Genomic DNA, 12,650 nt, shown 5'->3' with positions numbered 1-12,650 from the left:
AGTTTGTTGTTCTGTTTTTGTTGTTTGTTGGGGTTTTTTTAAATAAATAAATAAATAAGCATGCTCCTACCCAGTAGGTTACAAATGCTCTAAGGATGCTAAAATACTTGATGTGACTTAGGACAAATGGCAGTAGTACCATACACCTGAAATTACATAAGTACACCAAATGAATTAAACATGCCTAAGCTACAGACAATTAGGCAGTGATATAATCAAGAATTTAGCCTCGTTACTACCCCTGATTTTTGAATAAATCATTCCACATATTTCAACAGGGCATTAACACATAACGCTTCTAATGATAATCTATATATTACACTGTACTGTATTTACTGGCCTAACTGATTGGGAAAATTAAATCTCTTCCTCCAAGTATTTGTTTAATAAATGCATTTTTATCCCATTATAAAACAAGTGAAGGATTTAGCAGATGATACTATTGTGTTGTAGATTAATGTTAGCCAAACAGAAATCATTCACAGCTCTTAAATTCATATACATTTTATACATATTTATTTATGTTTAGTTATACCTGAAGTCCTTGAAATAGCTGGGATTTGCCTTCCCACGTGCTCTTAAGAAATGGTAAAATTATTGTCATGGTTTAATCCCAGGCAGCAACTAAGCACCACGCAGACGCTCGCTCACACCCCCAACACCCAGTGGGATGGGGGAGAGAATCAGGGGGAAAAGTAAAACTCATATGTCAAGATAAATACAGTTTAATAGCACAGAAAAGAGGAAAATAAAAATAAAAAATAATCATAGCAATAAAATTACAGTAATAATAAAAGAATTGGAATATGCAAAACAAGTGATGCACAATGTAATTGCTCGCCACTTGCTGACTGATGCCCAGTTAGCTCCCCAGCAGTGATCCACACCATGCAGCCAACTCCCTCCAGTTTATATACTGGGCATGACGTCCCATGGTATGAAATACCCCGTTGGCCACTTTGGGTCAACTGCCCTGGCTGTGTCCCCTCCCAACTTCTTGTGCCCCTCCAGCCTTCTCGCTGGCTGGGCATCAGAAGCTGAAAAATCCTTGACTTTAGACTAAACACTACTTAGCAACAACTGAAAACATCAGTGTGTTATCAACATTCTTCTCATACCGAACTCAAAACCACGGCACTGTACCAGCTACTAGGAAGACAATTCACTATCCCAGCTGAAATCAGAACAAATATGAACCATAACAAGAAAACAATCCTCCAGGCACTCAGCTATAATTTTCCTCCAAAAGTTTACAAGAAAAGAAAAAAACCCAACAAAACCAAACCCAAACCACAACCCAAAATCACGAGATAAACCTTAATCTTATGCATGAAGTTTTTCCTGCTTCCCTGCTGATTTTTGGAAGGCTCCTTCAGACAGATAAGGTAGAAGTATGACACAACAAACATAGTATTTCTTCAACAACTTTTCCAGACTTTGGGTCCATATTTTTCCTTTTTATCACCTGCAATTTCACAATCATAAGACTTCTCTGAAAAGCCCAGATACTGTTCTTGAATGAAGTGCATGGCATTTTCATTGCAAATTCTGAAATATTCTTTTCAATTCCACAAATCTTCCAGTTTTTTTCTATTTCCTAAAAAAAAGGAAAAAAACCCCAACCAAACAAACAACAAAAAAGCTCCATGTTGGAATGTCCAATTCCTGGTATTATTTCTCTCATGCATTAATTCTTCGGTATAGTTTGAATTTTTTCTTTTATTATTAATAGTTCATTTATATAAATATATTTTGTCAACAACACTTCCAAACATAAAAATTTCAGAATCTTTAGGGTATCTCAATGAACTATAAAAAACCCTGAAAAAAGTACTGTATTGCATAAGGGACAAAAAAGGGGAAACTGAGGAAGTAAAAAAAAAATAAAAAAAAAAAAATCAAACTTTAAATATGAAATAGAAGAAAAACCAAATTTATTCCAGATTTGTAGAAGTAAGTTACACGATTTAAATAAACTGGTTTTGGTGACAGTACTGGTCAGGAAATTTTTCTCAAAATTTTCAAGAGCCTTTTTTCAACAATCTAGTTACAAAGTGATAGCTAAATAAAATAAAACCTTTGCTTAAAAAGATCAATTAATTCTAATTCCTGAAAAAAAAAGAAAAAGAAAAAAGTTTGACAACATTTCCTTGGAGACTCCAAGTTACTAAGGTGAGTCAAAAAAAAAAAACACCAATAAGATGTATTTTGGAGATAGCAGATTTGAAAAAGAAATCCTTGCCAGTGTAGTTAAGTGAACATTTTAAATTTAGCAACAGTAACAGTTAGGTATCATCACCTACTGCTGGCTTTATTTGAGCTATAAAATCTGTGATTGTTTAAATGAAAAGGCTATCAGAATCTGCCAGATTGGTGCTAATGAGCAAAAAGGTAATAAGGTAAGGTTATATAAATGAGCTTGAGGACATAAAACATGCTTGCACCTGTTTTCTTTTTTCCTTTTGGAAAGCGCTTTTTTTGGATATCCTTCCCGTTCATAGCTTCAGCACTGCTCATGCAAAGCCTTGCACAGTTGGAGAGATGGATCTTTATTCTGACAGGACTAACAGTGTCAAATATATTCCTTTTTCTGTGTTTCATTGTATCCCTAATCTATTTCAACAAAACAGCACTTGAAGCACCTGAAAAACATCAGCTTTCTTCAAATTTACTGGCATTCTGAAAACCTCACCCTTTCTGCTGCTGAGCTGAATATTACTGCAAGTTAACTGCTTAAGTACTTTTTAGAAATTTTGGGTCATAGCACTGAAGTTATTACTTTTAATATTATTAAAAAGCCTTCCAGCAAAGTCCATAACAATAAATAACATCTAATTGCAAAATATTTTAAAAATCAGGCATATATTTATGCAATTAAAAATGCAGTGGTTAGCTGAATAATCTTAAACATACCTTCACTTCAATCTTTCAATTTTTCCATCTAGAAAATATTTACCTCCTTCATAAAATGCTAGAAAATCTACTGAGAACTGCTAACTAGAATCTGTGTTATTCATAGTGTTATTCATAGACTGAAATGTTTTCATGTGGATAAAAGATACCATTTTATCGTGAACCCATATCTGTTTCCAACAGAAACTGGAATAACAAAATTGCATAAATGTATGATGAGTTAAAATTATATAAACCATAGAAAATTTTTATGCTGATTCTCAATGAATGGCATAAAATGAATGGCATCTAAACATAGATAAATAATGTGTATGGCAGCCTGCAAATCTCAAAATTACAAAGTAATTAAAGATTATTTGGGGTTTTCATAGTCTTTTCATAGATTTCCATAAGGAAGCTACTATTTGATGGAACTTTAGGTATAGAGACAAAACTTACAGCGTTTACTTTCAGCAATTGACTTGCAGTCTGCCTACAAAAAGTATTCAGAAAAGCAAACTGCATTCAGTGAAACTATTGGGGGTGAAAACAGTAAATATGCCTATTAAATCAAATAAGTGAAAAGCTGATTTTTTATTTCCTTATAAATTCTCATTCTGTGAAATTTAGCAAAAATATGTGCATTTATGTCACCATATTACTATTATGCCAATGTGAGGGGGTGTCGTGGTTTAAACCCAGCTGGCAACGAAGCACCACGCAGCCACTCACTCACCTCCCTCACAGTGGGATGGGGGAGACAATCAGAAGAGTAAAAGTGAGAAAACTCGTGGGCCAAGATAAAGCCAGTTTAACAGGGAAAGCAAAAGCCATGCACACAAACAAAGCAAACCAAGGAGTTAATTCACCACTTCGCATGGGCAGGCAGGTGTTCAGCCATCTCCAGGAAAGCAGGGCTCCATCACGCCTAACGGTGACTTGGGAAGGCAAACGCCACCACCCTCAATGTCCCCCTTTCCTTCTCTTTCCCCCAGATTTATATGCTGAGCATGACATCATATGGTCTGGGATATCCCTTTGGTCAGTTGGAGTCAGCCGTCCCGGCTGTGTCCCCTCCCGACTTCTTGTGCCCCCCTGCAGCCTCCTCACTGGTGGGGTGGTAGGAGAAGCAGAAAAGGCCTTGGCTCTGTGTAAGCGCTGCTCAGCAGTCACGAAAACATCCCTGTGTTACCAACACTGTTTTCAGCACAAATCCAAAACATAGCCCCATACCAGCTACTGTGAAGAAAATTAACTCTTTCCCAGCCAAAACCAGCACAGGGAGGGGCACAACACCCCCCCACACCCCTCCAACCTCCCCGTACACCCCCAATCCAAGATTATCAGCACCTCTCATTGTCTGTTTGGTATTTATCTTCTGTCCTAACTATAAAATTTAAAGTTTATTCCATTCTCACAATGAACGACTAAAACCTTAAAGCACATATTAAACAATGTTTCCATTTAGCATAGACCTGGAATAACACACTGACTGATGCTCAAGGTATGTCTCCCACACATACACCTCTGTTCTGGTTTCAGCTGGTACAGTGCTATGTTTTGAGTTCAGTATGAGAAGAAAGTTGATAACACACTGATGTTTTCAGTGGTTGCTAAGTTGTGTTTAGACTAAGTCAAGGATTTTTCAGCTTCTGATGCCCAGCCAGCGAGAAGGCTGGAGGGGCATGAGAAGTTGGGAGGGGATCAGCCAGGACAACTGACCCAAAGTGGCCAACGGGGTATTTCATACCATGTGATGTCATGCCCAGTATATAAACTGGAGGGAGTGAGGGTGGGAGTTCACTGCTTGGGAACTAACTGGGCATCAGTCGGCAGGTGGCGAGCAATTGCATTGTTCATCATTTGTATGTTCCAATCCTTTTATTACTACTGTTGTCATTTTATTAGTGTTATCATTATCATTATTAGTTTCTTCTTTTCTGTTCTATTAAACTGTATTTATCTCGACATACGAGTTTTACTTTTCCCCCTGATTCTCTCCCCCATCCCACTGGGTTGGGGGGGAGTGAGTGAGTGGCTGCGTGGTGCTTAGTTGCTGGCTGGGGTTAAACCATGACAACCTCCATCACTTAAATGAAACAATATACATTGCTTATGAGACTTAAATTCTATTTCAAATTTATGAATCTAGTTTCAGTTTCTATGTTTGGTATTTCATAATATGTACAGATTCCAACAATATATTTCACTCAGTGCATTGTTTAAAGATGTAGCCATTTTTATTCATATTTTCTACATCTTAGCCGCTTTGCACCTACTGTAATTTCAATGTTGGGAAACATGGTCTTAGTCAATGACAGAAATATTGTATTTTCTTCTTTTGCTGTGAGCAGCAACACACTTCTATCAAATTCAGCTATTTTCAGCCACCTGAAGGGGATTCATAGTGCAACAAGAGTTTAGTTCCTTGTTCCGCAAAACCTGTAGGAATAGCAATAGGGTGAAGCAGCACTATATTTTACCACTCACAAACTTGTGACTAGCACTAACAAAGCACTTGCACTGGATGGCAATGTATCCACCCATTACAGCATTGTAAAAAGTAGTTTTATATGAAAAGGGGTTATATCTTAAAGAAGTAAAAAAAACCCCCCACATACAGAAACATTTCCACAGAATTTCTGATCTTTTCCCACCAAAAAGCAATTCCATATCTGTTCTACTTTATTATTTATATCTTCTTACCCACTGGAGTACCTTTTGTTCCCCACTGAGTCAGCCTTAATTTCCCATCTACCCATTAAGGCAATTACTAGATTTTCAAAGGACATGTCTTTCACTTCCACAGAACTCTATCTTACATTTGTTGCCAACCATCTACTACTTCTCCCTGGTCTTTAGAAGACAAAACTATTTCTATTCTAATCTTAGTGGCAGAAAATTGATGTCCGTTATTGTCTTCACTACAACTGACTGAAAGTATACTTAAAGCATTGTAAAACAAAATCTGTATATTCTGAAGAACTTGCAAACTGACAACACTAAAAAAGAGACAAAGTACTGGAACACACAAGGTATTTAATTACCTATTATTTCACCGATTTCAGTAAAATGAAATAAATGAACTTTTGAATCTAGAACTAGGATTGGAATGAACCAAAAGAGCATTCTGTATGCCAGAAAAATAATTTTTAAAAGCCAACAACTGAAACAAAACCCTTGAAAACTAAATTTGAGGCACCCAACTGGTATTACTGGAATGTGAAGGTGGAAGACAATCTTAACAGTAAGCACAAGTATACAGATTGATGATTAGATGAAACTAAACAATATTTCACCTTGAATGCATGTATTGCATGATTAAATGAGACACAGCGGAAAAGGGTGGAGGGTAGGGAAATCTGTGGAATGATTAAAAATTAATTATTTACTTTGAAGAGAAAGGTAACAGCCTGTTGCTACGGGGTGGAAGGGACAACATAACACGCAGGTGAAAATCATGGCTGTTAATGAGGCTACTAAAGTGATAAAATACAAGATGGAATTTTTGTTAAATATTTTTGGGGGAGAAGAGATGGGAGAAAGAACATTAAATGTAGAGGGATTTACAAGTGTTTTGTCTGCAGGGCAGAGACACATGGTGACATTCTATATAGCTTTATTAATGTAGTTTCTTGTTGCTCTCCACACTACTTATATAACTCCTACACTTAAAAAAAGATCTCTTACTTACACAGCATCTATTGCTGGGACAGATTACTTCCCAAGATTTCACCTGAACAAGACATCAATATCCTACCAAAAGCTACAGCAGCCAGTTACTATATCCAAGCAGATTTTTTCCAAAGAGGTTTAAGAAACTTTAGTTGCAAGGATCACCTTTACTAACACTCATTAACATGAGCAATTGAAGTTTGGTCATACTAAGAAATTCAGTGCCTCTAAATTTAGAGTTATTCAAAATCAATTCAGTTAAACTAACTCCTTCCACTTAAAGATAAAGCTTCCATTTTTATAATTACTTGTCCCTTGATTTAAAAGCTGTCCTTGCCTCAATTTCATCTTCACAGAACCTGCAAGTTTTGGGGTTTTTTCCTTTTGAGGCCCTGAACATTTCATTTTTATTTTGAAAGTAAAAAGAAAGTAGGGTTTCAATACTGCTTCAAAAAGCCTTTTGTCTTATTCTGATCTATTCACAAATCTCTCTCTCTCAAATTCTACCCTCCCTCAAACTATTATAAAATTATTTTCTCTATAAATGCAAGCTTTCTTCACAAGATCTTTTTCAACTTTATTTCTCTTCTACCTCTTATTTTTACCTGCATCAGTTCTCTAATCAGTCCTTCCAATGGTTTTCATTCTGTACAACTTTCCTTAGTCATCTTTTGAAAAAATGAAATGAAACTCTGCTTTGCTAACTGTATCACTCATCTGCACTGAGCTTTATTTTCAGTAGTAGGATTCTAAAGACTTACCTACTATTATTGAATCCTCAACAAGAGGACATTCCAGTATCTGCCTAGTTTTTTAATATCTGCAAAATTAAATCATATAAAATCAAACTTACTAAAGAAATAAGGAAATATTTCCTTGTTCTGCATAGTCATCTCTAACTCCAAGCATTAAATTACAATACTTTCTAACAAACAGTAGGAAAGCCATAACCACCTTCATTTTCTAATACTAACAAAACCCAGAGTCCTTTAGGAGAGTTTTCCAAAATAACTGCATCTTTTTTATTACATACCCATTTCATAGTAAGAAGTGTTCTCTCACATTTAGACTTGCATGGTTTTAGTCTGTGTGTTTATATTTAAAAATTATCTTTGGTCCCTCATTTTAACTCTCCCCATTTGATTTCTTCATGACACAGGAAATACTGTTGAAACATGTATTTTATGTTTATGATCCATCAAAACATTTCTAATAACAATTAATTTGTCTCATTGTAATTATTCTCACAGAAAAGGCCAATATATTCTATTTGATATTGCTGATATAATTAAATTTCAGGTGTAATGATTTATATTTTTTTTTCCCAATATCTTCTCCTTTCCAGTTGCATTAGTTGGCCCTACAGAAATTTGTTATAATATTTAAATAAATTGTTAATGGTGGACTATTTACAGCTGCACCTGCTATTATCTGTAGCATTAAACTGTGTAATCACTGACACTTTTTCCTGACTCAGGTGTTTTCTGCATAAATGTAGAAAACTAAGAAAGAACATTTTTAGGAAAGAAGTAATAGTGACTTAGTTGAAATCTTAAATGTATTGAAATGTGCAAATCTAAGTGTACTTCATTAAAAAAAACCAAAACAAAACAAACAAAAATCCCCAACTTAGTAAAGCCCTCACAAACTAGAACAGATCACTGAAAGAGATTTTACAATATAGGAGGAAGAAAAAAACCTGCCTTTCATCCTGTAGTATCGGTCCTGTAGTATCTGCCTGTCTTCAGTCACTTTTCATAGGCTGTAAAAATTCTAGTTTTGGGTGAGAAGGCAGTTGTATTTGGGAAAGTAAAATAGTAGTGATTTTATCTTACAGCTTCTGAGTGTGCCAGCACAGAATAAATCTGGTGTTTCCTCTATAATCAATACATTTATGTGGAATCATTCATTTCTCTGTGACCATTTTGGGGATATTAAAAAAAGAATAAAAATAAATAAAGAGATCTCTCTAATTTTACAGTTTGACTCGATGATCTTAAGGGACTTTTCCAAACTAAATGATTCTATGATCGAGAAATGCTAAATCCAATTAGAACATACAGTCAGTGGCACGCTCCTTATTGACTTCAATGCTCCCATGATTTCAATAAGCTTCTTGTTCTGCTGCTATACAGATTTTTAACTACAGTATGCCAAACAACAGCCATCTGGGCAACCACTGAGCTGGGTTGATGTTTTGCTATCAAAGATCCATTTTCAAAAAACAATTTGATACAGACCTCACCCACTTCCAGAAACCAGTACCAATGGTATCGCATCATCAGTTTCTACACCTTTCTTTCCTACCAGTTATAACTTCTTATTTTCACTGCACAACTCACGCTGGGTCCAGACATCACCCTGATTAGTTATTTATTTGGAATATACACGTTCACATGTAAGACAAGCTCTTTCTATGAAGATTACAAATATGACCCTAAAAATAGGGTATCTCATCTTAATATTATTTCACTATCACAGCTTATCAGATAATTCAACATAATTTTTTTTTAAAAAAATCATAAAATAATCTTATTTGTTACATCTTCCCTAGCTGATATTCTTCGTAAAATAATGAACTAATGAATTTATATGTAAAGTGCTTCTAAGAATGCATTTCTAAGTTAAAGCAAATATTTGATTTTTTTACTGCTGTTTAGAAATCAGAAACCTGATAATTTATTCCCAAACATTTAGAAACCCACAAAGCTAAACAAACCTAACACTTATGCCCAACAACTTAGAGGCTTTAAAATTTATGGATTTTGAACTTAATGTTTAATCTACTACATAGTTTTATTTTACTTCAAACAAGCTATTAAGACTCCTGACCTAGTCATGACATGAATTTATGACCAAAATGTTCGATGGGAGACTGGGAGTTCAGATGGGAGTTTGGATTGGAGCACAGGTTTAGACTCAAACTCAAAATACAACCTAGCACTTGGTATACCTGCTTTGAAATTATCTTTTCAGTTTTAATCTAATCCAAGAAGCTTTGATTCAATTTGATGTTTACATTACTTAGCTCTCCACTCTAGAACTCAGCATGGAAGTATAAAAGTGCAGTGATCCTTAGGATATGTGCTGTTTCATAAGCCATATTTAATGAATTCTTTAACTGCAGAGAGAATGTTAATGTTGTGAGCCTTGAACTACAATAATGTCACTTAAAAGTAATTGTAAATAGTATAGTTTTCAGTTCAGACAAGATCTACTTTATCCTGGCCACAGCAATTCCAAAGGAAGTTTGTCTACATGATTATAGAACCAACATAACAGAAGATGACCTCACATATGGATCCTAAGAAAATACAAGAAACAAATTAGCACTTAATTCATGGGCCAAGAAGCAGGAGGACTCAGTTGATTGATTCTATTTATTTCATTTATTTTGCAAAACTGCAAATACTACATTTGATTGGTATTTATGTTCTTCACATATCTATTCCCCTTGCTTTAGTTACCATTTTTCTTCCCGATTAAGAAAGCTACTTGAGATAAATACATTAACAGTACTAATTATTTAAAATTTCCTTCTTTTTTTATCATAGTTATAGTCATAGCAGATGAATAGCACATTTAATCTATTGTATAAACTATTTGTGCTTCATGGTCAACAAAAGAATTGGGATGTTTGGACAAACAGGACCCAAGGAAAGATGCATCACTTGCTTCTTGTAATAAGCATGTCACCTGAAAAGATTGAAGGGTACAGACTATTTCAAATCCAGTGACCGGTAACTTACAAGATATGTCTGAAGTGGCTGATGATTAATACACACTTTTCTGGAAGAACACCTGTTTTCTGTATATTCTAACATTACTTCAGATCAGCACATCAAGACATATTTATAGTATTTTATATATTTATGAGAGGGGAGAAAAAAAAAACCAAGGACACTGTTAAGACCAGATTTTGAGGTTTCATTTCAGCCTTTTCATTTCCCTATATATAGGGAATTCTCTCTATAAGTTATATAAATACTTGAAAAACCACAAATGTGGAAAATATATAGATTGTATTAAAAATCCAGACTTACTGCTAATGGAAATTATAGTATTTTCTTACAGAAGAGGACTCTAACAAAGATAAATACAGACTACAATTCTAAGATACTAGGATAATGGTGATCATGTATGCATTACAGGAATAAAAGAAGGCAATTTTCAGTGAGAAAAAATGCTAATAATGAGTATACCAAAAAAAAGTAAAACATACACAAAGAGTTGTCAAAAGAGACAAGTGATTTGGAAAAGAGAACAGTTCTAATTTCTTCTCAACTTTCAGTCACAGGCATCTCAGATAACATTTGCGCTCAAAGCATATGCAACTTTTTTTTGATAGAAAGGGCTTCTATGTATAGAGCGAAGATTTAAGGTGTTTCACAGTTCATTTATCTGCGCAAGTTTGATAACTTAAGAATCACAAAAATTGTCAAAATATGTTATATTTAATCTAGGTTGTTTCCTAACTGATGGATGTTTTATCCATGTCCACTGACATCTGAGGTTGGCTGATACCTGCAAGCCATTTTAAGTTTATAAATGTATTTATAAAATCACTTTCAGTTGCCAGTACTCTGGGTGTCATATTCAAAGCAGTAGCATGAAGCCAGGAAAGGCAAATCAGATGTATTAGAGCCACATCTTTTGAGATTCAGTACTAATTATTAATATCTTATGGCCATCCTAATTTACTTTTCCAATACCCTCTCCCTGGTCTTCCATGACAAGTTTCCTACTAAAATTTAAGTTACTAATTTAGAACAAAAAAAGTAAGAAAATTCACATCTCTCAAAGACAATTAATAATTTAAATAATTTACGTTCCTGCTCTGAATTTCATGCATTAGAGTGGTCATTTCATTCAAATCATGCTTGTAATTTCAGAGTGGCTTTTTTTTTTATAAATTGCCTTGAATTAGTCCAATCTATGCACTAACTCTTAGAAGTTTCCTAATCCTCCAATACCTTAAATAAGATTCATATTAAGTCACTATGATTTACATTTCTCTAGAAATAGAAACTTAAAAAGTTTTTAAGATTAATGACATTAGGATGAATGCCAAGACAGAAGATGATGAAATGAGAAGGCAGGCAGGTTGTGTGAGGCCACTTTGCTGCTCTTCAGAAGGTCACAAACAAGGAGTAGCTAATACAGGCTTAACCGTAGATTTTCCTAGACAGCAACTGCAATATTTCAAAACATGTATCAGCAATTACTTTTTATTAAAAAAAAAAAAAAAAAAGCACACTAGAGATTTAAGAAAAATTATTTGTCCATCTCATCTCCCTGTGGAAACAGATGACATGCAAAAATGTTGAGAGATGGCTGAAAGAAAAGGCATTGAAGGCAAGTCACATTATACAGGGCAATGTATCAGAAGTTATCAGATAAAAATAGTATTTTTTAATTGTGTGTCATTTCTGAATCATATCTGACTATTCTAATTTCCCTTCTCTTGAAATTATTTTGCCTATCCTAAGCAGGAATGATCCTAACTTACACTGACAAGTACATCTTTCTGCTTTCCCTCTAGCACCTATGGTCTAAGATGAAGCTAAAATTTCAAAATTGGTTTAAGAATGTACATTTCATCAGAGGAGCACTCAGGTAGTATTGTCTAGTCATGGAAAAATACTCCCTCCAACCAGAGAAAAAACTGAAGCAAAGAGAAAGAAGATTTAGCAAAAGAGGAATCTGCAAGTGATCACAAGTTTAAGACAACACTGCAAGCATAAGTGCACATAAACATACAAGATATCAAGCAGTAATCCACTTTTCCTGGAAGCAATCAATTTGTAAACTTTCTGGTCACTTTTAAATTCCCTTCTTTCTTTAGTCTTCTCACATATGATCCCATTAGTCTTCCGAAAAGCTGCCAAATCAATTGTTGATTTTCTCTGAAAAAGGACTGACTAAAGATTGGTGCAATTTTTAGTGGACAAAGTTCCCTGATTATTTCTTGTAAAACTCAATTATATTATGGTAATGTCTTTACTTCATTTACTTAAAAATTCAAATATAAAGTACAAAAATAAATTGGAATTTGGTTTTCTGGACCCTATAAGAAAAATTTT

The sequence above is a fragment of the Accipiter gentilis genome, chromosome 3 (assembly GCF_929443795.1).
Source record: "Accipiter gentilis chromosome 3, bAccGen1.1, whole genome shotgun sequence".
Lineage (NCBI taxonomy): Eukaryota > Metazoa > Chordata > Aves > Accipitriformes > Accipitridae > Astur > Astur gentilis.
The sequence above is the reverse complement of the archived record's forward strand: the minus strand, read 5'-3'. Positions refer to the sequence as shown.